Source organism: Bos taurus, chromosome 21 (assembly GCF_002263795.3).
Source record: "Bos taurus isolate L1 Dominette 01449 registration number 42190680 breed Hereford chromosome 21, ARS-UCD2.0, whole genome shotgun sequence".
Taxonomy (NCBI): Eukaryota; Metazoa; Chordata; class Mammalia; order Artiodactyla; family Bovidae; genus Bos; species Bos taurus.
The window spans coordinates 49,972,573-49,999,681 of record NC_037348.1 but is presented as its reverse complement, the minus strand read 5'-3'; the positions used below and the strand labels follow the sequence as shown (position 1 = coordinate 49,999,681).

Genomic DNA, 27,109 nt, shown 5'->3' with positions numbered 1-27,109 from the left:
GTTTCTAAATAAAAGTTAGCCTCTAGGACTGGCCCTTGGACAGCCCTGGAGAGAGATCCTCTGAGCTGTTAGAATATTCTACCTGATAATGTGTTTGTGTGTGCCTGAGGCCTTGGGCCATGCCAAGACTAAGATAACCAGATAAGTTTATTCTAACAAAGTGATTTATGGTGAAAACCTGTTTTTGCTCTTGGGGACTGGGTGCTCCATACCTACATGACTGACCCCCTAATAAAAAACCTGGACACCAGAGCTCAGGGGAACAGCTTCGCTGGTTGGCAATACATTGTACTTCCTATCATGCATGACTGATGTAATTAATCCTGTCCCTTTGCAACTCCATTGGGAAATGAAAAACACTTGGAAGCTTGTGTCTGGTTTCTCTTGGACTTTGCCCCATGTATCCTTTCCCATTGCAGATTTTAATCTATATCCTTTCACTGCAGTAAACCATGACTGAGTATAACAGCTTTTCTGAGTCCTGTGAGTCCTTCTAGTGAACTGTCAAGCCTGAGGGTGGTCTTGGGTACTCTAACACAGACCCCATCCAGAATTTAAGATTCCATTTTTTCTAATCAATGCCTAACAGTATCAAACGGACCTGGTAAGTTTGGGGATTCAATTCGCATTGTAAATTAGCCACACAGAGGGTTAGTCTGTTTGTTTTTTGTAAATCTCTTATGAGTTTCTAGCACAAACATAATTTTCTTTGAAAGAAGAAAAATATATTTGTGTCACCAGTGAATTGTATCACACATGTAAGAAAGAATTAGTACCAATTTTAATCAAGTTTTGAGAACATGAGAAAGGTGGCTTTGCAACCCATGTTTATAAGGCCAAAATAGCCTAGATAGCTAAGCATACCTAAGCAAGATAAGGACATTACAAAAAGGAAAAAATAAGAATACAACATATCTCACAAACACTAAATCAAGAGATAGATGAGGACAACTTAGCCCTACTATCTTGTCTTTACAGTTATAATTATTTTCATGTGAAATTCAAATTATGGAATTCACATTAAAAAAATAAACTTGTATTTAGAAAATTCAAGCTTCTCAACAGACATAGAAAAGACATGTGATAGAATTTGATATCTCCATGTCCATTCATAAACAAGCTAGCTAGAAGACTAGAAAGGGAAAAGTTACTAAAAATAGTTGAATTACAATATTTGAAATTGGAAATTTTATGATATGTAAAATATTTCAATAAGATTACATATTTAAAAGTAAAAAATATAAACCTAGAAATAGAGATTTTCTAATATGATAAATGGCCTTTTAAAAACTTACAACAATCATATTTAATGATAAAATATCAAGAGTTGATATTGCCATAATAATGATTCATAATACTCCTCTCCTCAGCATAGTGGCTTAAAATAACAATTATTCATTTGTATTTGAACAACTGTGGATCATCACCAAATGAGCGTGGCTTCAATCTGGAGCAGTGTTTAGGTCTATTCAACATGACTTATATCCTTCAAGGCCCAGAAAGCTGCCTCAGTCATGCTCTTCTCATGATGATGGTAGAAGTACAAGTATACAAGTTCCCTGAGAAAGTGTTTTCAAGTTTGCTTGTGTCACATCTACTAGCGTTGCATTTGTCAAAACAGTTCATAGTACCAACCCCAGCAGTAACAGAGCAGGAAAGTATAATCAATCCACAGTGGGAAGAGAGCAAGTATTTACTTTAAAAAACCCAAGCTTACACTCATGTTCATAGCAGTATTATTCACAGTAGCCAAAAGGTGGAAACAACCCAAGGATCCAAAAACAGGTAAGTGGATAAACAGGTGAAGTGAAGTGGTGATCTCACAGTCGTGTCCGACCCTTGCCACCCCGTGGACTGTAGCCTGCCAGGCTCCTCTGTCCATGGGATTTTCCAGGCAAGAATACTGGAGTGGGGTGCCATTTCCTTCTCCAGGGTCTTCCCAACCCAGGGATTGAACCTGGGTCTCCTGCATTGTAGACAGATTCTTCACTGTCTGAGCCACCAGATAAACAAATGTGGTATTAATATATAAATATAATGGAATATCTTTCCACCTTTAAAAAGAAGCAAATTCTGACACATACTAAAACATGCATGAACACTGAAACATAAGTTAAGTGAAATAAATCACAAAATATCAAATATTATATGATTCTACTTATATAAGGAGGGCTTCCCTGGTGGCTCAGATGGTAAAGAATCCACCTGCAATGCGGGAGACCTGGGTTCGATCCCTGGGTTGGGAGGAGGATGTAGCAACCCACTCCAGCATTCTTGCCTGGAAAATCCCGATGGCCAGAGGAGACTAGCAGGATATAATCCATGGAGTTGCAAAGAGTTCGACATAACTGAGCAGCTAAGCGCTTATGAGGAACCTAGAGTTTCTTCTGTTCTATAAGTAGGTCAAATTCAGAGACAGAAAGTAGGATAGTGATTGCTGAGGGCTGAAGGGAGGAAACAATGGTGAGTTATTGTCTAAAGGGCATGGAGTTTCAGTTTTGCAAGAGGAAAATAGTTCTGACGATTGGTGGTAATGACTGCACAACAACTTGAATGTCCTTAGCACTAATGACTGTACACTTAAAAATTCCTAATATGGTAAATTTTATATTATGTATATTTCATACAATTTAAAAAAGTACCCAAAATATCATAATCCATCTTTGCTATTTCTATTCAGGTATTACAAGTCTTTGCCAATGCAAATAGACAAGAAAAACAGATTAAAGCCAAACATATAAGTAATAAAAATATTATTCTAAGTAGGTCATATGATTTTTTCATATGGAAAGTTCAAAAGAATCTAGAGATACATATTAGAAGGGATTTTGGAAGATTGTTGAATCAAAGTTCAACATATAAAAAAGAAATGAAGTTCTATATACTAGCCTTAGAAGAAGATAAAATCATAAAATATACCATCAAAAAAGAGTATCAATAAATACCATATATATAGGAATATACCTAATGAAAAATATGTAAGACTTCTATACAGAAAATTATTAAGTGAGGAAAAAGTATAAAAGACCTAAAGAAATGAACGGGCAAACTTTTTATGGATTGGAAGTCTTATTACTGTAAAGATGTCAATTCTACCCAAGATACTTTATAAATTCAGTGCTACCTCCTGCCAAATGCTAACAGTATTCATAGGCATATTTGTATGTATATATGTGTATAGAAACGGATAATCTGATTCTAAACAAGGTTAAGAGATTTGCAATCTCACACATAAAAATTTACTACAAAAGAACAATGATTCAGACTGCAGTAAAGCCACGGATAGAAATGAATGAACCAGAACAGAAAAGAGCATTTAGAAACAGACCCAAATCCATACGTTCTCTTTAACTGTGATCAAAGGAGCAGTATAGAGACAGTGGGGAAAGTGCAGCTTTTTCACTAAGTGGCAATGGATCAATTTGAGTTCCACACAGGAAAAATGAAACCTTACCGCTACTTCATTTCACACCAAAATAAATGCCAGGTGGATTGCAAATCCAAATGTAAACGGCAAAATGTATAGGCTTTAGAAGTTAACACTAGAGAATATCTCCATAACCTGAGAGTAGTAATAAAATTTCTTAAACAGAACACAAGAAGCACTAAAGAAAATGAAAAAATATTAATAAGCTATATTAAAATTATGAACTGCTTGTGATTAAAGTCTTTATGAAGAGAATGAAAAGTCAAGGAGAAGTTTTTTAGAATAAATATAACTGCCAAAGGACTTACCAGAAGTGTACAGCAAACTTTTCAAATCAGTATGAAAAAGGTGACAACCCAATAGAAAAAAATGTACCAAAAAAGTGAAAAGAAGCTTTCAAATTGTTCATGGAACTATGGCTCATGAAACCACAAACTAAGTTACATAGTTAACATAGTCCACTCGGGTAAACAGTAGTGATACAGTTATGAATGGACAAATTTGTGAGATACAGTAGGTTTTACTCAGAACCCAAACCTCAAAAAAAGAATACAGGACAACATGTGCAGTAAAAACATACAGGAGTCTTATAACTCCCAGGTATGATTTTTAAGGTCCAGCTCCCCACTTGGGGTATATGGAGTCAGTGGGAAAAACAACTGGGCCTGGAACACCTGTAAGGTTAACATGTCTAGACACATTGACATTCCCTTTAGCTCCTTTAGGAGTATATGACTAGCTACCATTTTCCTGTTTGTCTGTATCTCGTCAATTACATGTCACTCATCAGTAATCTATTGTTCAGTGAGCAGTCACAACACTGAGCTACAGGTGATTGGGTGGGTATATAACATTTGTATACTATACACTCCTGTGAACTCACTGAGTTCATGTTTCAGGGAGGATTCAATGAATAGGCAGAATCTCAGGTTATCCTTGAAATGAGAGGAAAGGCTGTTAACATCATGTTCTATAAGCCATCAAAAAATGCAATTTAACTTACAATGGGATACTGTTAGATACCCTACAGAAGAGGTAGTTACAAAATGTTGGAGGATAAATAACAGGGTCGTACTGTATTGACCTCAGGAACTGTAGCCCACCAGGCTCCTCTGTCCATGGGATTCTCCAGACAAGAATACTGGAATCAGTTGCCATTTCCTTCTCCAGGGTATCTTCCCAACCCAGGGATCTAACCCATGTCTCCTGCATTGCAGGCAGACTCTTTACTGTCTGAGCTATAAGGAAACATCCCCACTGTACAGCACAGGGAACTATATTCACTATCCTGTGATAACCTATAATTGAAAAAATATATATGTGTATGAATCACTTTTCTGTAGAGCAGAAATTAAAAAACATGATAAATCACCTATACTTCAATAAAACTTTTAAGACCTGTTGGAGAAGATATGGAACAACTGGAGCACTCATAAACAACCAGTGGGATTTTCAATTTGTACAAGCATTTTGGCATACTATTTGACAGTGTTCACTGAAGTTCAGCACACACACTATGAGAACTTTTTTCCACTTCTGAAATATTTTATCCAAGCAAAACATATATCTTAGTGGATGATTATGTATGAGAAATGGTACAGGTCTGGCATAACTGGGACAGAGGGGCTAAAAACAGATACTGGCAGTCAGACTACAGAGGCATCCTTTTACTTACATATCCATGGTGATTGCAGCCATGAAATTCAAAACTAATACAATTATGTAAAATTTAAAAATAAAATAAAAGATGCTTACTCCTTGGAAGGAAAGTTATGACCAACCTAGACAGCATATTGAAAAGCAGACATTACTTTGCCAACAAAGGCCCGTCTAGTCAAGGCTATGGTTTTTCCAGTGGTCATGTATGGATGTGAGAGTTGGACTGTGAAGAAAGCTGAGCGCTAAAGAATTGAAGCTTTTGAACTGTGGTGTTGGAGAAGACTCTTGAGAGTCCCTTGGACTGCAAGGAGATCCAACCAGTCCATCCTAAAGGAGATCAGTCCTGGGTGTTCATTGGTAGGACTGATGCTGAAGCTGAAACTCCAATACTTTGGCCACCTGATGCGAAGAGCTGACTCATTGGAAAAGACTCTGAGGCTGGGAAAGATTGAGGGCAGGAGGAGAAGGGGACGACAGAGGATGAGATGTTTGGATGGCATCACCATCAATGGACATGGGTTTGGGTAGACTCCAGGAGTTGGTGATGGACAGGGAGGCCTGGCATGCTGCGGTTCATGGGGTCACACACACAACTGAGTGACTGAACTGAACCATGGTTAAATAACAAAGATATTCTGGAGAATCCTTAAACAACTGAAATTTGTTTCTTTGGTTATCATTTCAGTGTCTAAAGACAGAAAACCATAACTAATCTCTTTACCTACTGCCAGATCTTCAGCATCTTACTGAAAGAGAGGAAAATAAAGTACGCTGTTTTAATTGTAGTTTTTCCTTCTTCCTTTCTCTTCTTTCTTATATATACTTTGTTTTTGCATTTATTAGGAGAAACCAGTTCATAATTGTTTTTTTCTTGTTTACAAATCGTGTGTAAATAATCACATATATGTATGTGTGTGTATATACATGTGTGTGTGTGTGTGTATATATATATATGTGTGTGTGTGTGTGTGTGTGTGTGTTTGAATTATTTACTGACATAAAGCAACAGTCAAATCAGAGGCACAGCTCAGAACAGGTTTCTTCCAGGAAGAAGATAAGAATTTATAATTGGGAAGAGATACATGGGAAGTATATGAGTGATAGTAATATTGTGTTTTTTTTTTTGACCAGAGTAAAAATTACAAGTGTGCCATGTGGTGATAAGTTATGGAATTGTATATACTCTATATGTTATAATTAAAAATTATGAAACACAAAATGTTTTAAAAGATCAAAAACTTTGTGGATATATTCATCCAGACATTACAGAATTTTTAAAAATTTAAGAAGTATTTATCTTTTGAAAATGTGTTCTTTATGTTATTTCCTCCTTTTACTAGAGAAAATTGCTTCATTCCCTAAGAAGCAGTCAGATTTTGGCATGCCTAATTATAATATTAAAGGGCAACATTGACTATCAAAGGGATACATTTTAAAATGTGTTATTAAAAACGACTGGAAAAAACAAGCATATTCTTGATAGAAATAATAATGCCTTCAGATGAATGTCAAATAATTGGATTTACAGACAGAGAAATAAAGAAAGAAACATTTTCCTACACTTGAAGATCATTAAAGTGCCAAGAACAAAATTCATGCAATGTTAATAATGGTCTGTTCACCCCTTCTATATTTTAGACACACATTTATCTGATACAAAGGAAACATCCATGTTCTGCATGCCTAGTTTAGTTGGTTTTCATTACAAGTCCTTCACTTGTACAGAAACTTTGATTCCACAATAATATGTCTCAGTGGTGTGATAAAATGCTGTTATAACACTATAAGGTTATATCACAGTTTCATAGGTTACACTACAACTGAAAAAAATTATTACCAAGCACACTTAATGGGTATAAAGTATGATATATATTACTGGTAGTTATTGTCAACTAATGCCTTTCTTACTAACTTAACACATATATATCCATGCTCTTTTCCTGAGAAGATTTTTCCTTAAAATTTTTTATATATTACTGTTTGGTGGCTAATGATGTATTCAGTAAATATCCCTAGCATAGTTTACAGCTTTGAGGAATAATATATTAAAACAAAACAATATCTTTAATATTCTGAAGTAAATGATAGAATATCTCAGACATAAATATATACTTTTTCATGTTATGCTTTTCAGAAAAAATATGAATGGAAGTAACACGTAGATTTTTTTTTTTTCACATCACATTTTCCAGAAAACTTTTTACTCTTTAGAAGGGTGGTTTTCCCACTTCCATGCACACCTCCACTCCATGGCAACAGAAGGTCCTGCGCTTGGGACCCTCCTAGACCCTACCCTATGTATCTATTCATCTGACTGTCCTTCTGTATTATCTCCTTTATTCTATAATAAATTGATAAGCACAAGTGTTTCTGTGAGTCCATGAGCCATTGAAGCAAATAATCAAATCTAAAGCTGAAACTCCAATACTTTGGCCACCTGATACGAAGAGCTGACTCATGTGAAAAGACCCTGATGTTAGGAATAATTGAAGGCAGGAGGGGAAGGGGACAACAGAGGGTGAGATGTTTGGATGGCATCATCGACTCAATGGACATGGGTTTGGGTAAACTCCGGGAGTTGGTGATGGACAGGGAGGCCTGGCATGCTGCGGTCCATGGGGTCGCAGGGAGTTGGACATGACTGAGTGACTGAACTGAAGGGTGAGGAATTGATAGAAACTTCTGATTTGTTGCCAAGTTCAACAAAAGTTGTGGGTAACCTGAAGATCCACTACTTGTAATTGGCATATGTAATGGGGGAGCAGTCTTGAGAGCCTGAGCCCTTATCATGTGGGTTCTAATGCTATCTCCAGGTAGACAGAATTTAGTTAAATGGTGGGACACTCAGCTGGTGTCAGAAAGAACTGTTTATGTGGGAAAAATAAACCTAGGCATTTGGTGTCAGAAGTGTTATGAGGGTGGCACCAGTAAGAGAATAAAGAAGAGACACAGGAGAAGTGAGGTTTTCCTACTCAACCACATACATAAATAGCTATAGATACAAGACATACATTATTTGTCAGACATACATTATTTGCAGCCTCTAAGCCTCTGCAAGTCTTTATATAACAAATCCACTGAGATAAAGCTGTTAACATTATAGTAAGTAGCTACAAAATCAATTTTGAAATTGTACTATAGTTTTAGTCTACAGGAGAAAAATGTAGTCATATTAAAAGCAGTAAGAAATGCTTGTAAGAAAATAAAGGTTTGATTTCCATAAAGCGTCTTTTAGATGCCCCTTTTATTCTTATTGATTTCTGACTTGGCAGACTCCAAAATGAAAATACCAAGAATAAACCAAGATGTGTGTGTCAATTTATAAATCATTTTCATGTGCTCTGCTTAGTCACTCACTCATGTCCAACGCTTTGCGACCCCATGGACTGTAGCCTGCCAGGCTCCTTTGTCCATGAGGATTCTCCCAGGAAGCATACTGGAGTGGGTTGCCTTGCCCTCCTCTAGGGGATCTTCCCAACCCAGGGATCAAACCCAGGTCCCCTGTACTGCAGGCAGATTCTTTACTGTCTGAACCTCCAGGGAAGCACCTCACTTCTGTATTAATATATCCAGTTTATTTTAAAACACTCAAAGATATCTGAATGATATATTACAAATACTGACAGTTCCAATACCCCTCCAGCACAATATCTATCAGCACAGACGAGAGCCATACAACTGTGATGACCACTGTTGTCTGTACTATAAACTTCCTACTGAACTTCCCATGTTTTTCTTTCTTGATATCGTGTCCTAATCTAACTATAAGAGATATCTTCTTGAAGCTCAAACCTTTACAAATTATTCCCATACTTTAACATTTTCTACACTAGATGGTTTATGATAATCTCTACATATTTGGAAATATAAAATATTTCATACATTTTAACATGCATTTATGGATCCTTCTCCAGTAATATTTAGGGCATATGATTCTCTGATTTAAGTGCTGTTTTTTTTTTTTAATTATAAATCTTACACCTCATTACTTTGAGAATATTTTTAAAGATTGAGTTCTGGAAACTATCATTGAATCAAGCAAAGACATGAAAAATAGGACATATAAATGATGCTGAAAGAATGGCAATACCCTTCCTTTGGAAAAATAAAGAGAAGAATGCAAATAAACCTACTTAATATGGGGACGAATATAAACATACAAATGGAACAAGGAAAAATGATACAGCATTATATATATCCCACACAGTAGAATCCCATCTTACACAGGGTAAATGTTCTAAAATCAGTTCTTAATTCCAAAAAAAAAGGAATTGCATGTGATTAAATTATATACAAAGAGACTAATTCCTTTGACCATTCCATAAAAGTTTTGTAGATATAACTCAATAATCTACCAAAGGTAGCTTTTCCTCCAACAATGGATCAGACAGATGTTTTGTCAGCTGGCAACAGATGGAAGTTTTGACTGGCACTTAGAGTCATTAGTGTCTCGATTATGAGTCCTCAGATACTAAAAGTACATTCAGGCTACAAGATACTTAAACAATGAGAGACATTCTGAAACTGATATTAAGCAATCACTCGGAAATGGCAACCCACTCCAGTGTTCTTGCCTGGAGAATCCCAGGGACGGGGGAGCCTGGTGGGCTGCCGTCTATGGGGTAGCAAAGAGTCGGACACGATGGAAGTGACTTAGCAGCAGCAGCAGCAGCAGCAGCAGCAGCAGCATCCCAGCCCTCATCCCCAACAACAGAAATACCACTTTCTTTTTTAGATTCACCTCGGGCCATAAGTAAAAAGCAGATTCAATTTTTTTTTTTAGTATTTTTTAAATTTAAATTTATTTATTTTAATTGAAGGCTTTCATTATTTTTCTCCACAAACTCTTCCCCTCCAAGAACATACTATTCATCCTGAAATTCAAAAAACATAAATACATGCATGATGTAATTCACACCTTCCATTGTGGTTACTCAGAGTGACGAATGCAAAAGACAAGTGTTCCAAGAAAAATTTGGAATGGAAACTATAGAAATGATGAAATATAGGAAAGTATTCAGTAATTAGAACTTGTTGGACACTCTGCTTATAGTTTTTGAGCGCATGATCAGTGGTGTCTGACTGCAACCTATGGCTTCTCTGTTCATGGGATTGTTCAGGCAAAAAATACTGGAGTGGTTTGCCATTTTCTTTTCTAGGGGATCTTCCCAACCCAGGGATCGAACCTGCATCTCCAGTGTCTTTTGCATTAGCAGGCAGATTCTTTACCACTGAGCCACCTAGGAAGCCTCATATATATATATATTAGTTATATATATATATATATAGAGAGAGAGAGAGAGAGAGAGTTCTTAGGGATACCTAAATATAGGTAAATTTTTAAATATCTAAACAACATTTAAATCTTCCTTTAAAGAAATAGTTACTAATGATAAATAGTTAATAGTTATTATTGCTAAAATCTTCACAGTAATATACACAAACCTGAATTTTTTTCAGTCATTTTCCTCCATCTACTATACTTTAGTCCCTGTAGCTTTTCATTTGTATAATGTCTATGAAGTTAGAATGTTCACAGTTCAAGCACAATGCCCCAGTTTCTAACTAAAACCCACCCTTTTTAGATGTTAACTTAGTAAAGGAAAAAGACCACATCTTGTTTTTTGCAATTTTAGGAGTTCAGGGTGAGTCACAACTATAATGACTAGTAATTTTGTATACCTGTTGTCACTAAAAGAATTCAAACAGATGTTCAAGAGAAAGTAATTGTATCACAGAATGAGGGGACACTTATGGTTCTTTCGCTGTTTTGTTTAAGGTGAAAATTTTATTTTGTTTCCATGTAAATGGAAACAAAAAAATTGTTTATGTGTATGATTTTCATCTTCTGCTCAGGTTATCAACTTGTCTTACATGTTTGTGTAGGAGGGATGGGAGAATAGGGAGCAAGACAAGAGAGCAGAGTCAGAGATAAAACAGGAAAAATGTTTTGATCTTTTTATCTTACTTTAATGAATGAAGAAAATGCAAGTTTTTGATTAGTTACATAGACTCCTGTCCCTTTATTTGCTAATTAGTATCTTAGAAGTTATTTTTGAAGGCAGACCTCTATTAAATTAAAATTTTCTCTGTATCAGGAATATTAAATATCAATGTAAATTTGTTATTCATATTTGTCTTTATGCAAGGCATGTTTTCCCTCAATTCTGCCATAGACAAAATTCTCTTCTTTTAAAATGGGTTCAGAGGAATCTAGAAATCTTTTTTGAATCAGTCTGGTTTCATCATTCGCAGAACTTTGGCACTTAGTAAATGCTAATTTCTCAACCTTTCAAAACCAAAAAAAATTAAGGACTAGGATTAAAGTGCTTCCACAAAGTTTACTTCACTGTACTCCTATGTAGAAAAAATTATTTTCATACTGTATTTAGTCCCAATGTGAATTAGAATTAAGTACTTTTAAAGCCCATAAAGGAGAAGGCAATGGCACCCCACTCCAGTACTCTTGCCTGGAAAATCCCATGGACGGAGGAGCCTGGAAGGCTGCAGTCCATGGGGTCGCTAGAGTCGGACACGACTGAGTGACTTCACTTTCACTTTTCACTTTCACGCATTGGAGAAGAAAATGGCAACCCACTCCAGTGTTCTTGCCTGGAGAATCCCAGGGACGGGGGAACCTGGTGGGCTGCCATCTATGGGGTCACACAGAGTCGGACACGACTGAAGTGACTTAGCAGCAGCAGCAAAGCCCATAAAATAAGACTTGACTTTAGTGAATGTGGCAGAACCCTGAAAATTGTCTGTCTAACCTCTTATTTCCAGGCCCACATCTAGACTAAATTTCTCAAACTCCTTTATAGTCAGCTGCGTTCAGGCCAACTATACAACAAAGCAATAGCTAACAAAATGTGAGAACAAATAATGTATATTACTGCCTAAAATAAAATCCATTAAAATCTCCTTCATCTATGCTGTATGACCTTGACCTCCTGGCTAGCTTGATGAAGATGAACAGAGTAATTTCAGAAGCTACATGTTGATTAACAGATCCATAGGAGGGCAGACCCTGGATCCTTAAATTACTGCATGGACTTCCCACAAATTAGAAATAAACTTTAAAAAAAAAAAAAAAAGAAATAAACTTTTCCTTCAGTTTTATTGGGAAATAATAGACAAATAGCAACTCTATTTATTTAGAGTATACAACATGATGATATGTTATAATATACATCGTGGAATGATTGCCAAGATCAAGATAATTAACGTATTCATCACCACATAGAAAAATGGGAAAATGTCTATTCAAGTCCTTTGCCCATTTTTAACTGAATTTTTTTTCCCTATTGATTAGTAATGGAAATAAAGGATTAGTTTTTCTATTGTTAAGATCAGTGTCAAGGGGTTTTGTCTACTTTATCTTTAAAATACAACTCCTAATTTCACTGATTATTTCTATTGTCATTCTAGCCTCTGTTCTTTTTTTTTTTCCTTGAGGTATAATGTTAGATTGTTTGAGTTCTTTCTTTTTTGTAATCATCAAGCCCTTAGACCTGTTTGTGTTCCATGTCATAAATTTTTGTTTCAATTTCTGTTTGTCTAAAAATACTTTTTAGTTCTTCAACTCTGTTTGTTCATAAGTATACTGTTTAATTTGTACATAGTTGTCAATTTTCCAGCTTTCCTCCTGTTTTGATTTCTAGTTTCATACCATGTATTTGAAAAAGATACTTAATAAAATTTTAATCATTTTAAATTTGTTAAAATTTATTTTGTGAACTAACACATGATTTACCCTGGGAAACATTTTTGTGCACTTGAGAAAAATGTGTGTTCTGTTGCAGCTGGTTGGATGGAATGTTCTGGTATAGCTTAATTCCATTATTTGCTGATTGATTCTATCTGAATTATCTTTCCATTGTTAATGTGGAATATTGAAAGTCCCCTACTGTTTTGCATTGTTATTTCTACCTTCATATCTTTTAATAATTGTTTATTATTAGTATAGTTTGGATATATATTTATAACTTTATATCTTCTTGATGAATTGACTCTTTATCATTATATAATGATCTTTTTTATTACCCTTCTTTTGACTTAAAGTCTATTTCGTCTAAGTATAACTAGCCCTGCCTTTACTGGCTTCCATTTGCATGGAATATCTTTTCCCATCCCTTCAATTTCAGCCTATGAGTATCTTTAAATCTTAAGTGAGTCTCTTGTATGTAGCATGTAGTTGAGTCTTTTTTTTTTAATCCATTTACACTATATGCCTTTTAATTGGATAATTTCAGTTTACATTTAGAGTATTTATAAATGTGTAAAAGCTTACTGTCATTATTTTAATAATTGTTTTCTGATGGTTTTCTATTTCCTTTGTTGCTTTCTTCCTCTCTTGCAATCTTTATTTCTAAACTCATGATTTTTGTAGTAGTATGCTTTGCTTTTTTCTCTTTATCATCTGTATCTATTTTAGGAGTTTGTACTGTGATTACAATGAGACTTTCATAACATGTCTTATAACAGTCTATTTTAAGCTATTGACAACTATAGTTGCATAGAACATTTCTGTGCAACTTTTAACTTACCCCCCCACACATATATTTTATGTTGCTAATGTCACAATTTATATATTTTTACATTGTGAATCCATTAATAAAATATTGTAGGTATGCTGCTGCTGCTGCTGCTGCATTGCTTCAGTCGTGTCCGACTCTGTGCGACCCCATAAACGGCAGCCCACCAGGCTTCCCTTCCCTGGGATTCTCCAGGCAAGAACACTGGAGTGGGTTGCCATTTCCTTCTCCAATGCATGAAAGTGAAAACTGAAAGTGAAGTCACTCAGTCGTGTCCGACTCTAGCGACCCCATGAACTGCAGCCTACCAGGCTCCTCCGTCCATGGGATTTTCTAGGCAAAAGTACTGGAGTGGGGTGCCATTGCCTTCTCCGATTGTAGGTATAGTTATTTGTAACACTTTTATCAAGATCCAAACACATATACATAGACAGCATATTAAAAAGCAGAGACATTACTTTACCAACAAAGATCCGTCTAGTCAAAGCTATGGTTTTTTTCAATAGTCATGTATGGATGTGAGAGTTAGACCATAAAGAAAGCTGAACGCCAAAGGATTGATGCTTTTGAAATGGTGCTGGAGAAGATTCTTGACAGTCCATTGGACAACAAGGAGATAAAACCAGTCAATCCTAAAGGAAATCAGTCCTGAGTATTCTTTGGAAGGACTGATGATGAAGCTCCAGTACTTTGGCTACCTGATGTGAACAACTGACTCATTGGAAAAGACCCTGATACTGGGAAAGACTGAAGACAGGGAGGAAAGGGATGACAGGATGAGATGGTTTGATAACATCACCAACTCAATGGACATGAGTTTGAGCAAGCTCCAGGAGTTGATGGACAGGGAAGCCTGGCATGCTGCCATCCATGAGGTCTCAAAGAGTCAGACACAACTGAGTAACTGACTTGAACTGAACTGAAACACTGCTGCTGCTAAGTCACTTCAGCCGTGTCCGACTCTGTGCGACCCCATAGACAGCAGTCCACCAGGCTCCCCCGTCCCTGGGATTCTCCAGGCAAGAACACTGGAGTGGGGTGCCATTTCCTTCTCCAGTGCATGAAAGTGAAAAGTGAAAGTGAAGTCGCTCAGTCATGTCCAACTCTTGGTGACCCCATGGACTGCAACCTACCAGGTTCCTCTACCCATGGGAGAACTGAAACACATATACTTTCAATTATCTAAAGTTTAAGTGAGTGAAGTCGCTCAGTCATGTCTGACTCTTTGCGACCCCAAGGACTGTAGCCTACCAGGCTCCTCCGTCCATGGGATTTTCCAGGCAATAGTACTGGAGCGGGTTGCTATTTCTTTCTCTAGGGGATCTTCCCCACCCAGGGATCGAACCCAGGTCTCCTGCATTGCAGACAGATGCTTTACCCTCTGAGCCATCAGGAAAGTCTCATCTAAAGTTTATCCCTACTTAGATATTCTGTAACACCTGAAACTCAAACTATTCATTTTAGAATGGCATTAGGCAGAACTGGGTGTTACACTGGCCTCTTTCAACATTCTCAGTGTTCTCTGCCTATACCTATAGCAAGGTATAGCAAATTTATATTTCCTCAGTAATCTTGTTTTCCTTGTCTACTGCCAACAAGTCAGTGAAAATTATACTCTCCAATGTCTCTGAATGACTTACATCTCTATCCAGCCATCATGTAACCTGCTCATCTAATATTGTTAGATGTGTTAGAAAGACTCTAACACCAACAGATCTAGCAAAGTTTTTTTTTCACTTTTTAGAGTTTAATGATGGATGCTTAAGGTCATAAGATGACAAGACTTGCCAAAAGAAAATAGGAATGAAATCCAAGGATAAATGCCAAACAGTTATCCTTTCTCTCCAGTTAATCATCCCCCTACATCTGTTGTCACACAGTACTGGTAGACTCAATATATGTTGTACAATGCTACATTGGGGAGGGAACATTGTACAATATGGTATTAGGAGAGAAATACTATCACAAATTATATAAGTCCTGGTCAAAAATAGAAATGTTTTGTAAAGAATTGAAATTCAGATTATTAGCTAATAAAAACTCACAATAACTATCTGCCAAACTTATATTTGTATTTTTTAAGGTAACTTCATAATCCCAATCAATGCATCTACTGAAAAAAAAAGATCCAAGACAAATGGGTGTCTCATTGGATATAAAAATCTGAACTATAAGTCATAGTCTCCTCACACAAATATATCCTGTGCATCTGCAACCTGATAGATAGCACCAGCATTAACACATTTACCTGAGCTGTTCTTCTGTTAGGAATCACTAGGAAACTTCTGCACTAGACTGTTACACCCAATATGGTATAATCTGCTGTGGTGGTCTAGCAAAAATACAATGAATATTTCCTATCATAAAGTCTTACTAGAACAGTAATAAAAACAAAACAAAACAAAACGACCACTTTATTATGAATTTTCAATGTAGTTGAAAAAGTATTTGATGTGTGGAGATAGTTTATAAGTAAGACTTTATGAAAAGCAGAAAATGAACCACAGAGAATATAAATCATATATGATTTCAGAAGAGGGACAGAATTAAAATACAATATCAAAAGGTGATATTTCAGTTGGATTAAAAAATGCTTATGGTTTATATCAGATGAGAGGAAAAGGAATAAATATTTTTCCAAGTAACAGAATATAAATCAAGTCATAAATAATGGATATATAAGATTAATTGCTTATAGGAGAAGTTAATTTCAAATTAGGACACAGTTGTAAGGGATTATGAATGAACAATGAAGATGTATGGATTATATCTAATGCATAATTTTAAAAAAATCATTCAAGGTTCTTGATCAGAGGATTATATTTGAAAAGGAGCAGTTTAAAAGACACAATTTTGGAAAAAGTTTACAAGTCATATAAAGAGGGACTAATATCCCTGTTATATCTACTTTTGTCCATTACCTTAGAACAGAATGAGGATTCCCCAGATGGTAAGATATTTTCAACAACAAGGGCAGTGAGCCATGTACAACTTAACCAAGAAAAAAAGGCATAATTAATTCAATTTACTATGCCACTTTCCATAACCATCTAAAAGTAGAAAATCCTGAAGGAATAAAAGGAGAGCAAGAAATAAAAAAGAACAGAACAATAGATGGGAATTTGGTCAATTGACAAGAACCAAAAGGAGCAAAAAATGCTCTGGAAGGGCACAAAATGCAAAAAAAAAAAAAAAAATCTAATTCACAGCATAAGGCACTAAAGGAGAGAACTGTGTTTAACAATTAAACAAAATGCAGCCCCCCCCCCACTTTTTTTTTCAGTAAGTGTAAACACTTAACACAGGTCTGTCTCGTCAAGGCTATGGTTTTTCCAGTAGTCATGTATGGATGTGAGAGTTGGACCATAAAGAAAGCTGAGTGCTGAAGAATTACTGGTTTTGAACTGTGGTGGTAGAGAAGACTCTTGAGAGTCCCTTGGACTGCAAAGAGATCCAACCAGTCCATCCTAAAGGAAATCAGTCCTGAATATTCATTGAAAGGACTGATGCTGAAGCTGAATCTCCAAACTTTGGCCACCTGATGCAAAGAACTGACTCATTGGAAAAGACCCTGATGCTGGGAAAATTGAAGTCAGGAGGAGAAGAGAATGATAGAGGATGAGATGGTTGGATGGCATCACTGACTTGATGGATGTGAATTTGAGCAAGCTCTAAGAGTTGGTGATGGCCAGGGAAGCCTAGTGTGCTGCAGTCCATGGGGTCACAAACAGTTGGAAATGGCTGAGCGACTGAACTGCACTGAAGTGTAAACATGCTTATATCTCTGGGCATTGGTATCTGTTGTTCCGTTCCAGGTATATGAGTTATTTGTAAATGAATTCATTCTTAGACATTTCCTTCAGGAATCCACTCTTGGCTGATGCCAAAATATCACTGTTGCTAAAATGTTTTTGGAGAAGGCTGTGGCCAGAGCACCTGTAGGATCAAGGTGTTATCAGAAATATTCGAGTACCAGTTACATAACTGTGGCTCAGCAACAAATTGCCTTATTTGGTGCTGGATGGAACCTAGAGTAATTGGCAGGTGCCCTTACAATCCATATAAAGGGCAGGGAGTTTCTGGTTTCTTTCTATCTTCAATTTAAATCTGCTTTTTTTCCTTTCTAGGAACAGGCTATAGTAGTTTTCTGATTAAGAACAGCAGCAAGAAGAACTAAGGAAGATAAAGAGGAACCGAAGGATGGAGGGGAGGTCAATCATTCGTTTTGTGTCTGCACATTTATTGTTATGCCATATGTATCTTTTATTCTGAGCATTTGTTTCCTATTATAATCCAAGGGAAAAATAAACCATAGGAGGCAAATCATCTTTCTTGTAAAACTTCACAGTCAGACCAGTCCTTTGTGTCTGACCTAGCTCAGCTTTACATTCCATTCTGTCAGTGTGAGAGGAAGCACAAAGTGCAGTAATGACTGAATTCCAGAGTGATTTTCATTGCCAGCAAATATGCCACAAACTGGAGATTACCTACAGCTGACTTTGTTGCCACCCTACTCATCTCTCTCTCAAAATAACTTTCTTACCAAATAGATGGGGCACTATATGTTGGAATTGACAAAATTGTCAATGACATATGTCAAATGACATAATCCACAAAGGTAAGAATTAGCTTGAGCTAGCTTTAAAAAATTACTAGCCTTTTGAGAGGAAGAAAAGATGAAAATAAACCAAAGAACATTACACATCAGAGAAAGAATATGAGCTTCAAAGGCTACAAGACCTGTTTCTTAAAATGGGTGGTAGCGTATAAGATAATCATTATCCATGGGGTGAGAACCTTAGAATGTGAAGAGATCAATTCAGCTGCTTATATGTCATACAAAGTCTTCACTTAATTTAAGTGACTTGTGCAGATTAGGAAAGAAAAATCTATCCATAAAACCTCTTTCCTATCAACTACAATATAATGAATTACACTTTATGTGGGTAGTAGAAATCCTGGTACCCTATTTAATACTGATCTGTTTTTAACCTTATTGAGTCTTAAAGAGGTTTTATATTTTATCACACATTTCAAAAGAGGAAGTAAATTGGTTTTAGCTCTTTGGAAGAAGGGAATTACATCTTGTGATGTACAAAAGAAGCAATTTATATACCTACTATAAAAGCACCCACATGAGGTTCCCTGACGTCTACTGTACCTGTTTTAAGTCATACTTTGGGGACTCTTTTCTCTTATCCCCTCATTCCATTTGCCTCTAAATATCAAATTAAGTCATAATTTGGGTAATTTAGTACCTTACAGTAACATGTTCACTTGGGAAAAGTCAAAACCACTTTCAACTTCATTATTTAGTAGAACTAGTGAATAAATCATTTGGAGGTTCTGTTAGTATAGGATTTTTAGCATTTTCTATCTTCTGCATTAGCTGATCTCCATTATATATGTTATTTTAAATATGACTCTACTGATATTCATTGATGCATGCTAAGGCTATTTTTAAATCTCCTAGTGTTAAGCCTAGCTACTCAAAGGACTGTCAGTGTAACTAATTGATTTTCCCAAGGTCAGAGACAAACGGGCAATCATATGTCTCACATTTAACAAATGACACCCTCCCATTTAGTGTTCAGTTCTTTAGAGTCTGTCTTTGGGACCAATCTCTATTTATGTGAATTGTTTAATCACGTTTCATTTGGGGCTGATGACTTAAATCTTGTAGTTCCCAAAACTTCTTTTAACAGTTCTTTATGCAAGTAACATCTTCGTTCCACTGGGTTTTCTCTAGCACTACATAGCGTGTAAGAGAACGCACATGATGTCAAGGGACTGTTAACCTAAAAGAAAAGACCAAACTAGAAAATTATGAATGAATGAAATATACTCTTTGATAAAGTCAGGTGTGTATTTAAGAATCTGAGCCTGGGGAATAAAAATCAGGCAGATTCTTGAGGTACTGAAAGGTTGGGAGGCATAGAAGGTTAGGCTGAAAATGCTTTGTGTGGTGGAAAGCTTTACAGTAAAGTGGATCTGGAAAGTGACTAGGTTCAATATTAGTATATTTGGAGAATAAATACATATATTCCCAATGTCCAAGTTGACAAAATTGTCTCAGTCCCAACTTATAATTTGTAGCCTTTCCTAAAAATGAAATAATCTTGGCAAGTGCTTTACAAATATTTTAGAACTTCAAATGTTTTTAATTTTTTACCGTATGTAATTTATTAGGAGGATATCAGTTATACACAGATCTCTACATTATCACTTCTCCTTCCTTCAAAAAATCGTGTGTTAAAAAAGTACAAGATCTCAATTCCAGTTTGAATGATCATTCATATTATTGTTTCCTCTTCAAATGAATCCTTGAATCAGCTGTCAGTCATTTGACTTTCCACAAAAGATAATGTTTGCCTATTATTCTCAATTACCAAAATTTAAAACTGTATATTTTGAGGACAGACTGTAAACTATTATGTGTTATTTGTTTTAAAATATTCCTGGAACTTTCTAAATTGATTTGGAAGAGGTTTTAGTTTATGAATTTGATTTCTTTTTTCACTTTTCAAAAAGGCAAAGGAGATCTTAATATCTTTAAAGGCACAACTTTGGTTTGGTTTTGATTTGATTGACTTGTTTTGCTGCAGAATGAGGGATGTGTACTAAGGAATTTAAGAGTTTGCTGGTTGGTCTGCTCTGCTTAGGTTATAGGAATTATTTCAAGAAAAGAAAGAATTTTTTCTTGCCTTGCATTCAACTTCAGGATGAAACATGCCCTTCACATAGTAATAACACCCAGCTTTCCTGTGTTAGCATGTTTCCTTTATTTAAATTCTATCTTTAGGCTTCAGATATGTGAGAAACTTTTCTTAGATGTATGATGTGCTATTGTACAATTTCTTAGCAGTACTTATCTTGGCTTTCAGAATGGGTCTCTTCATGTTAACTTGGAAGAATAGGAAGTCATTGAAAAGATAGAGAAGATGTGTCTATCTGAGGAAGTAACTAGAGCCAGCAAATAACACATTTTGAAGTCACTTTCCTTTTTAGAAAAGTCCCGTCTATCAGACACTTACAAAATTTTCCTTTGAAAATTACAATTAAAGTTTTGTGGGGTTTTTTTTTGTTTGTTTTTTCCTCTTAGGTTTGACCCAGACACCAGCTGCCAGAGCAGATTCCTATTTCTTTAGTTTTTAACTTTCTATGATATGGCCATAATAAATAAAATGAAATCTGTTTGATTTGTCAAAGAAATCTTGTGACAAGAGATACCTTAAAATTGCTCTTCTTCAGTTTAGTTTGCCATAGTAGAAAGAGTATAGGCTTGGAACCAGGCAGAATTTTATTTTTACTAAACCAATAAGTACTCTAGCTACATAATCTTAGGCCAGTTGTTCTTAGGCCAGTTGTTTAAATCTGTAGCACCTCATTCTTTTTTTTTTCTTAATAAGTATGCTTCATCATATGTAGATTACATTTCAATAAAGTTAAGGAAAAAATGATACATCTAGAATCCAGATCCTTTTTACTATCTCCACTGTTTCAGTCCTGATCATAGTCAACATCATTTTCACCTGGCTTATTGCAATATGCTTCTGTTTGCTGAATCTTATTCTTCTGAACTTTAAAAACTACCAGATAGCTATTGTACAGACTTCTTATGACAATCAAGTAATATATTTGAAAACACCTGTCTCTGAATCTAGTCTGTGGGGAGATAAAATGCCCTTAGATTTCTCAGTGCTCTTATAACAAGCCTTGACCTTCTAAGACATGGAAATGTACATACAATTGGGAATGTTTGCTTTCAGGTTCCATAGAAACATTTTATTCTTCACACATCCTGAGAGTTGGTTCTGCAGCCATGAGTCTGGTTAATTGCTCTTATCCAAAAGTGCCAGATGCTCTAGATGAGGTCCTTAGGTTAAGCCCCAAGGTACCAGAGACAGGAGCTCTATTTCTCTAGGTAGTTACATTTCAAGAGGTATGAAAGCTACAACTTGGTAATATCTTCAGGTTTTAAAAGTAGGAGACCAATGGTTTACATGACTCTTGGAAAGATTCATTTACGCTTCAAAGGTTAGAGCGGAAACAAGATTCTTTCCATTCCATCGCAAGATAAAGAAAGGATCAGTGTTTCTTTCCCATACATAAATGGAGAAAACCCAATGTTATCTGTTCACCCAATCTCTGTGATAGATTTTGAAGTTTGTATACATAGACATTAGACCTGTCTACACGGAGTTGCCCCTGGCAAAAGTATGAGACTATAGAAAACAACATCATAATTATTTGCTTTTTAAATACACAATCATGTGACTGGTTCTGAATGCCTTGTGTGTATTCAATATAAAATGAATAAAAATGAGTTTAAAAATTCTATAGTGTTTACATTAGGATTTCAAAACATTCTACTTTAAATGACTGGATTCAATCACCAGGTTTGGAGAAGGTCTCAAGCGAGGTTTGCAGCTGGGTGTCCCTAGAGGGAATGAACTGTATTTCCATTTCTAAAATATCTACAACTTTGGGCAGGTGGTGAGCAGAGAACACAGGTTTCAACATTATTACCACCATTACACATATACACAGAGATGCAGTAGTTCAATGTTTTACCTTGGTGGAGAAAAAAACCACTTAATTAAATGTAAGATCAATTAATAAATATTAATTTAATGACTTAAAGTGCCCAGTTAATGAAAGGCTTATCGATCTATCCGTAGGTTTCTCTCACCTGGATAGAGTTTGCAAACAATCAGTATTACATAATGATGCACAATGTCATTGGCATTATTATGACATTCCTCTAAGTTTCAGGAGGTGGTTGCAACGGAGCTATCATTTCCCAAGGTCATAAAATCTCACTGCTTTAAAAACTTAAGCAGCCCAGGAGATGACATCACGATGTAGAATGATATTCCCAGAAGCCTTGAAAATGCAAATTGTGGGGGTGCTACAATGACCTTTTAGCTACACCTGTAACTTCCATAATACGGACTAGAAAACAGACAAGCAGCATGTTTAGTCTCTTGCTGACCTTGAGCTAGTTGCTCATTCACCAAAGCTCTATTTGAATTCAGTGTTGGCATTCATACCTGAACTTAGAGTAGGAACCCGAACACTGCATGCATATAAAAATGACTAATTTCTGAATTCAATTAACTGATAAACTGTTCCATTGTTCTTTTATGTATTTTCTGTCTCTGGGTTTAAAGTTAAGTCCTTTTTAAAAATAATTTTTACTAAAATTGCTCAAATCAAACTTCTAAGAAAATGTTCCCTAATGGTATCTGTTTTTCTTAGCTTACAGAAAATTTCTTTCTATCCATTCAATATATAAATATTGACTGTATTTTGTGTTTATAACATGCTAGCCACTGGTGGGAATAAAAAAGGAGAAAAACTATAGAGAATTTTATAATTTCATTAGGAAAGCAAGTCAGTGCCAAAAGGGTGTGATTTTGAATACAAATTATATAGAGTTTCAGAAAAAGAGAGACAGTTGTGGACCTCCAGGGTCCTGGAAGTGTTTATAGCAATCCAGGAAAATATTCTGAGCATGTAGAAAGGGATTAAAAAAACATAGTAATTGCCACAAGTGAGGGTAGAATGAGGGAGGTGAAATGGAGGGAGGGGGTACAAATTTGAACCTTTGAAAAGGTACAAATTTCCAGTTATAAATAATCATGTGGATGTAATGTACAACACGGTTATTCTATTTAATAATACTAGACTGCATATTTGAAAGCTGCTGGACATCAGTACAGACCAAGGCAGGACCTGTTGCCTCACATGGCCCTGACAGAACTCACTCTTAATTCACAGTACCACTCATATTAAAAGGAGCCTAACTTCTGAGGCCAGATGTACAAACATGAGTAAAGTCCCAGTCTTTTCAAAACACACTGAAAAATATACTCTAACATTGGAAACATGGAATTGTTTCCTCAATTGAGGAAACGTTACATTACAATGCATTGTAATGAAAGCTTACCACGCAGCTTTGTATTATGCCTATAGGTTACGGAACTTCATCTTCCTAAAACACGGTTTAAAACTTTTGTTTGTTTCTCTCTAACTGCTTGAAGCAGGGTTAATTAATAAATTACCCCCCCTCCTTTTTTTTAGCCTCCAGCATGTTTTATTTTTCCTAGAACCTATGTACAATTAATTCTAGCAAGGCAGTACTCAATACTGTTCAAGCCTCACATTTTGGATTAACTACTTAATATTATAAATGTGAATGCACATCCTCATAACTGGGAAACTAAATGACATAGATTTACTCATTATTTATGTAACCATACAAAATTTTATATGCAACAGGCACTTTTATACTATAGAATCTGACCTTATGAACTAGCTTACGTATAAAACATAGTTACTCTTTGCTCATCTGTCATAACTTAGAAAGTGTTGCACCAATGCTTAAGATGTTATTGAAACAGATGAGTTCTCAACACAAGGTTAACAAACTTGAAGCTCCACTCTAGAAATACAAACCCATAAATTGAAAATTGTTTTACCAGAAATAGATTATGAGCAACCCTTACCAAAGTAGTACCATAGGGAGTTACAGTGTTGACTCAAAGAAGACACAGGTTTCTCATTAAACTTTTTTTAATGGGTCTCAAATTCTGTGACAGATTTTTTGGTCAAGTTGTTTTCATTAAAAAGTACTGATTTTAAAAACCGATAACTTAAACTGCCACACACAAAACATATGGTCCACAAAAACATTCTCCTTTCCTTCTGACGGTTTTATGATGCATTGTTATCATTAACCAGTCTTTTACTATTAAACTTCAATGGCCAAATGAGACAAACATTTCTGAGACCGTTCTTCCACCACTGCTTAAGACTGGGGTGCCAGGTATTGGGGATATTATTCATTCAGCCTTCTGAGCTTTCAGGGCAGATGTGGTGACCTTGCCAGCTCCAGCTGCCTTCTTGCCCACTGCTTTGGTGACAGCCACAGCGACTGTCTCATGTCACACACAGCAAAACGGCCCAGGGGAGGAGAGTCAGAGAAGCTCTTGACACATCTGGGCTTGCCAGGAACCATATCAACGATAGCAGCATCACCAGATTTCAAGAGTTTAGGGCCATCTTCCAGCTTTTTGCCATAACGATGATCAATTTTCTTCTTCAGTTCAGCAAACTTGCAAGCAATGTGAGCAGTGTGACAGTCCAACACAGGTGCATATCCAGCATGGATTTGGCCTGGATAGTCCAAAATAATCACCTGAGCTATGAAGCCAGCTGCTTCCATTGGTGGGTCATTTTTGCTGTCACCAGCCACATTGCCATGATGAATGTCTTTGACAGACACGTTCTTGACATTGAAGCCCACATTGTCCCCAGAAAGGGCTTCACTCAGTGCTTCAAGGTGCATTTCTACAGACTTCAGCTGTTACATTGACTGGAGCAAAGGTGACCACCATGCCAGGTTTGAGAACACCAGTCTCCACACAACCCACAGGGACAGTACCAATATCACCAATTTTATAGACATCCTGGAGGGGCAAACGCAAGATCTGTCAGTTGAACGTGTTGGTGGCAGAATGCAATCCAGAGCTCCAAGCAGGGTGATTCCACTGGCATTGCCGTCCTTATGGGTGAATATCCATCCCTTGGATCATGGCATGTTAGCACTTGGCTCCAGCATGCTGTCGCCATTCCAGCCAGAAATTGACACAAATGCTACTGTGTCAGGGTTGTAGCCAATTTTCTTAACGTAGATGCTGACTTCCTTAACAATTCCCTCATATGTCTTCTGGCTGTAGGATGGCTCAGTGGAATCCATTTTTTTTTTATTTTTTAACTTTACAGTATTGTATTGGTTTTGCCATATATCAACATGAATCCGCCACAGGTATACATCTTGTTAACTCCAACAATTAATTGTTTCACACCCAGAGTGTAAGCCAGAAGGGCATGTTCATGGGTCTGCCCATTCTTGGAGATACAGGCTTCAAACTCACCAACACCAGCAGCAACAATCAGGACAGCACAGTCAGCCTGGGATGTGCCTATAATCGTGTTTTTGATGAAGTCTCTATGTCCTGAGGCATCAATGATGGGAACATTATACATGCTGGTCTCAGATTTCCACAGGGAGATATCAGTGGTGACATCATGCTCATGTTCAGCTTCAGTTTGTCCAAGACTCAGGCATATTTGAAGGAGCCCTTTCCCATCTCAGCAGCCTCCTTCTTGGACTTTTGAATTGTTCTGTTGTCGATCCCACCACATTTGTAGATCAGATGGCCAGTTGTGGTAGACTTCCCTGAATCTACGTGCCCGATGACAACGATGTTGATGTGGGTCTTTTCCTTTCCCATTTTTGCTTAGGTTTAATGGTGGTTTTCACACCTGTGTCCTGGCGGCAAACCCGTTGTGAAAAAGCAATAAATTACCCTTTTTAAACCAGAAGGAATGAAGAGGCTGAACCAAAGCGGAAATAATGCCCAGGTGTGGATGTGTCCGGTAGTGAAAGTAAAGTCCGAGGCTATTAAGAACAATATTGCGTAGGAACCTGGAATGTTAGCTCCATGAATCAAGGTAAATTGGAAATTTTCAAACAGGAGATGCCAACAGTGAACATCGATATTTTAGGAATCAGTGAACAAAAATGGATGGGAATGAGTAATTTAATTCCAGTGACCATTATATCTAATACTGTGGGCAAGAATCCCTTAGAAGAAATGGAGCAGCCCTCATAGTCAACAAAAGAGTCCAGAATGCAGTACTTGGGTGCAATCTCAAAAATGACAGAATGATCTCTGTTCATTTCCAAGACAACCATTCAGTATCATAGGAATTCAAACTATGCACAAACCACTAATGCCAAAGAAGATGAAGTTGAACATATCTACGAAGACCTACTGGACCTGCTAGATGTAACACCAAAAAAAAGATGTCCTTTTCATCATAGGGGACTGAAATCCCAAAGTAGGAAGTCAAGAGATACCTGCAGTAACAGGCAACTTTGACCCTGGAGTACAAAATGAATCAGGGCAAAGGCTAGCAAGGTTTTGCCAAGAGAATGCACTGGTCAGAGCAAACACCCTCTTCCAAGAACACAAGAGATGACTCTACACATGGACATCAACAGATGGTCAATTCCAAAATCAGACTGATCATAGTATTTGCAGCCAAAGGTGGAAAAGCTCTCTACAGTTAGCAAAAATAAGACCAGGAGCTGACTGTGGCTCAGATCATGAACTCCTTATTGCAAAATTCAGATGTAAGTTGAATAAAGTAGGGGAAACCACTATTTTCATGATAATACAGTGGAAGTGACAGATTCAAGGGATGAGATCAGATAGAGTGCCTGAAGAAGTATACATGGAGGTTCATAGCAGCGTACATGAGGTGGTGATCAAAACCATCCCCAAGGAAAAGAAATGCGAGGCAAATGGTTGTCTGAGGAGGCCTTACAAATAGCTGAGAAAAGAAGAAAACCGAAAGAAAAATGAGAAAAGGCAAGATACCCATCTGAATGCAGAATTCCAAAGAATAGCAAGAA

The 27,109-nt window shown here is 36.6% G+C and overlaps 1 long non-coding RNA gene and 1 pseudogene across 1 annotated transcript in view; one reads left to right on the top strand and one right to left on the bottom strand.

Annotated features, from left to right (window-relative positions):
• The window catches only part of LOC132343374 (uncharacterized), a 69,327-nt gene extending 51,383 nt beyond the window's left edge, over window positions 1-17,944 (top strand). The window contains exon 3 of the long non-coding RNA XR_009492188.1: window positions 17,748-17,944. This is a non-coding gene — a long non-coding RNA (uncharacterized lncRNA). The remainder of the gene's footprint in view (window positions 1-17,747) is intronic.
• Window positions 17,945-24,467: 6,523 nt separating this feature from the next.
• On the bottom strand, window positions 24,468-26,092 carry LOC782924 (elongation factor 1-alpha 1-like; annotated as a pseudogene).
• Between the last annotated feature and the right edge of the window lie 1,017 nt (window positions 26,093-27,109).